Source organism: Vidua macroura, chromosome 8 (assembly GCF_024509145.1).
Source record: "Vidua macroura isolate BioBank_ID:100142 chromosome 8, ASM2450914v1, whole genome shotgun sequence".
NCBI classification, from domain to species: Eukaryota; Metazoa; Chordata; class Aves; order Passeriformes; family Viduidae; genus Vidua; species Vidua macroura.
The window spans coordinates 36835794-36839955 of record NC_071578.1 but is presented as its reverse complement, the minus strand read 5'-3'; the positions used below and the strand labels follow the sequence as shown (position 1 = coordinate 36839955).

Sequence of the window (4162 nt, the reverse complement as noted above, 5' to 3'; positions counted from 1 at the left end):
GAGGACTTAAGAGGGGACTTAAGAGGGGACTTAAGAGAGGACTGAGGACTTAAGAGAGGACTTAAGAGGGGACTTAAGAGAGGACTGAGGACTTAAGAGAGGACTTAAGAGGGGACTTAAGAGGGGACTTAGCACTTAAGAGAGGACTTAAGAGAGGACTTAAGAGGGGACTTAAGAGGGGACATAGGACTTAAGAGAGGACTTAAGAGAGGACTGAGGACTTAAGAGAGGACTTAAGAGGGGACTTAAGAGAGGACTGAGGACTTAAGAGAGGACTTAAGAGGGGACTTAAGAGGGGACTTAAGAGGGGACTTAGGACTTAAGAGAGGACTTAAGAGAGGACTGAGGACTTAAGAGAGGACTTAAGAGGGGACTTAAGAGAGGACTTAGGACTTAAGAGAGGACTTAAGAGGGGACTGAGGACTTAAGAGAGGACTTAAGAGAGGACTGAGGACTTAAGAGGGGACTTAAGAGGGGACTTAAGAGGGGACTTAGGACTTAAGAGAGGACTTAAGAGAGGACTGAGGACTTAAGAGAGGACTTAAGAGGGGACTTAAGAGAGGACTGAGGACTTAAGAGAGGACTTAAGAGAGGACTTAAGAGGGGACTTAGGACTTAAGAGAGGACTTAAGAAGGGACTTAAGAGAGGACTGAGGACTTAAGAGAGGACTTAAGAGAGGACTGAGGACTTAAGAGAGGACTTAAGAGGGGACTTAAGAGAGGACTGAGGACTTAAGAGAGGACTTAAGAGGGGACTTAAGAGAGGACTGAGGACTTAAGAGAGGACTGAGGACTTAAGAGAGGACTTAAGAGAGGACTTAAGAGAGGACTTAAGACTTAAGAGAGGACTGAGGACTTAAGAGAGGACTTAAGAGGGGACTTAAGAGAGGACTGAGGACTTAAGAGAGGACTTAAGAGAGGACTGAGGACTTAAGAGAGGACTTAAGAGAGGAAAAGAAATAGGAAAAGAATGGCAAAGAGTAAAAAATGAGAAGGGTTACAGTGAAAAAGACAGAGGGTGAGAGTGAAAAAGAGGACAAAAGAAGAGAGAAAAAAAAGAAGAGAAGCTGGAGAGAAAAAGAAATAAAGAGTAAAACCATCAACTAGAGAGAAAAATAAATAGTTAGAAATAGTGAAATAGAGAAACAGAAGAAAAGACATACAGGGAAATAGAGAAGCAGAGAGAGACAGTTAGGAACAGTGAGAAACAGAAAGTTAGGGACGGACAGAAATGACGAGACAGAAAGAAAACTAAGAGAAGAAGCAAAGGAAGAAATACAGTGGGGAAAAAAAAATTACTAAACCACGCCAAAAAAACAGAGAAGCCAAAGGGGGAGGGGGAGGGAGCGGGGTCATCATTATTAGGGTTGATTCAACTTTTTTGAATGATTTTTTTTACTTACACTCCAGCAAAACACATGGAAACGATGTATACGAATGGGAGCGTAGATACAATCCGTACGCTGACCGGTAGAAATCCCACTTGCGTACGGAGCCGTATGTGGAAATGCGGCGCCAAATGCAAACACTGAACGATACGGGGCAATAGAAACCGAACGCATATTAACACAATATAACTTTTTTCTATTTACATTACATTTTGTTTGATTGTTAGAGGAAAGACCAAAACAAAAATAGCACACAGAAACCAACAGTCATCCACCGTGACCGCCTCCTTCACATTGCACGCAAACTCACTGTCGCTCTCGTTTCAACCGCTCTGTTACGCCCCGGCAAGCGTTGTTCCTCAGGAACGTGGTTCCCGGGAGCCTCCTAAAAAATCCTCCTGCCTGACGAAAACCCCGGTCCCGGGACGGTCCGCCTCCGAACTTTGGCGATGAACTTCACCTCGCGGACCGGCCGGGACAGAGGAAAAAAAAACCCAGCCGGGTGGAAAAAAAAAAAACAACCCCGGCTGGGGATTTTTTATTCTAAATTTAAAAAAGAGCTGAAAAACCTGAAAGGCAAAGGCCATATGCACAAGGTTAGAACCGGTCAACACACACTCACACCTGCAGACACAAGCTCTCACAGACAGACACGGACAATCGTGCTCTCTCACGCGCTCTTCCGCTTACACGCTGACCGCGACCCTTACTTGAAACGCTACGTTGACGCTTCGACGCGTCTTCTGACCGCGGCTCTTCCACGTCCGGCGGTAGATTCCGGGATAACGTGTAGGGACCCGGGGACCTGCGAGACGACAGAGACGACGGGAGGCGGTCGACGAGTGACTATCTGACGGCTAGGAGCTATTCCCGCTCCGGGTCCATAAATTTTGTACCCAAAACCCCCACAGAAGACAGATGAACTGTAAAGTTTTATAACTGCTCTACCTAACCGTGACTACGTGCCTGGGCAGGGCAGCTCCGATCTTAAGTGGCACGACAGAGGCATGTACAACATAAGCCAAGGTAGGTACATACAATATATGCACAATATAAGCCAACGTAGGTACATACAGTATAAGTACATACAATATAAACCGACATAGGTACATACGACATAAGTACATACAATATAAGCACATACAGTATAAGCCAACATAGGTAGGTACAACCTAAGCACGTACAATATAAGCCAACGTAGATACAATATAAGTGAGGACTTGACGTAACTCTCCGGAAGATTAATTGTCGAGCCCTATAGCCTTTGAGAAGGCGCAAGCTACGGAACTACTGCGGTCAGGCGATGAGGGTCTAATACGCTCCCTCTAGAAGTCCGAGAGAATGGCACGGGAAGAGAAGGCGCTACCAAAGGTGAGAAAGAAGATGGATGAGAACGTCTCCTGTACTTCTTCCCGTCTCAAAAAGTAAAAATGTAACGATGCCGGAATAAGCGATATCCAGGAAGGCACACGAGTAAAATATGGCCAATACGGCAGAGAACAATGCCGATAAAGCCTCGAGATGTAACAAAGGCCTATGACGCAGAAATCAATGGACACGGACGACATAACACGGACGACATAACACAGACACGGACGACATAACACAGACACGAGTGGAAACTGCCTGCCAGTTCCACCTTATGGACCCAAGATTGCTAGTCCAAGATGAGTCATAGGCCGATGATGCCAAAGGAAAGAAAGCCCTAGGGCAATAGCATGTGATGATGAAGTTTAACTCCTTTCAAGATGTTAGTGCCAAAGGACTTAAGAGGAAGCCTAAGAAGCTCAGTAGGCCTAGACAAGAAAGCGATGACTACGGCGTGACCGTGGCTATAGCTCCGGACGTGAAGGCGGGCTCCTCGGGTGAAAAGATCCACGACGACGTCGAGAGTCGAAGAAGGCCGCCGACGCAAACCTCGCGAGGACGCGAAGACGGATCGGAACTGCCCTGCCCGGCAAAGACTCTGGTGAGGCTGAGGAGAAAACCTCTCCCTCTGCTTCCGAGGGGCCCGGCCCACTATGGGCCTCTCCTCTAAGCTAACATCTAATTGTCTCCTGTGATAGTAAAGGTTTTTCCCCTTCTCCCACCTACTGGCCCCGACACTTAGCTTTTGCAAGACGACCGGACAAAATCCATCGTCAGCCAGACGTGGACGGCGACACGTTCTCTACGTCCGCTTCGGTGCTGCCGTTTCCAAACTTCAGCTATGCGCCTCCTCACGGTACCTAAGACAAAACAGAAAATGCAACTGGCGCCCTGCAAAAGAGGAATCCCCGGAACTCTGACGCACCGCTGCCCCGGCTCACCTGAAATCTTGACGCGACTCAACAGGCTGCCAGGAGGATACCTACAAAAGGAAAAGGTACAGGCTGAGCGTGCTGCCGCATAACGGTCACCTATGAGTCCCCAGCCTAAATGCCGACTCACCCGCTTGACTCTGTTCCTTCACACGCCTAGGGCAGCAATGACACCTGCAAAGAAACAAAGCAAAAAAAACCACACTGAGATACTGAGAAAAGACCACCACCCAGACCCCACAAGTACGCCCACCTACACCTTAAGCTTGCACCCACCTGGCCTCAGACATCTGGGATCAGAGACATCTCACAAGAGGACCGCCTAAAATAAAAAAAAAAAAAAAAAAAAAAAAGGGGATGCTTAGACTTTCACCAGAAACTGAGACCTGTGCGAGAACAACTGCTTCTGTCCACTGCTCACTTGGCACACTTGGCCTTGACTGCAGCTATCTGCCTGGACTTCCTAATAATAGA

At 47.5% G+C, this 4162-nt stretch overlaps 1 long non-coding RNA gene across 1 annotated transcript; it reads right to left on the bottom strand.

Moving 5' to 3' along the window:
- Positions 1–3534: 3534 nt before the first annotated feature.
- LOC128810619 (uncharacterized) lies at positions 3535–3865 on the bottom strand. The gene is made up of 3 exons (XR_008438092.1): positions 3819–3865; positions 3698–3738; positions 3535–3616 (listed from the first exon to the last, which is right to left on the bottom strand). It is a non-coding gene; the product is annotated as an uncharacterized LOC128810619 (long non-coding RNA).
- Positions 3866–4162: the final 297 nt, after the last annotated feature.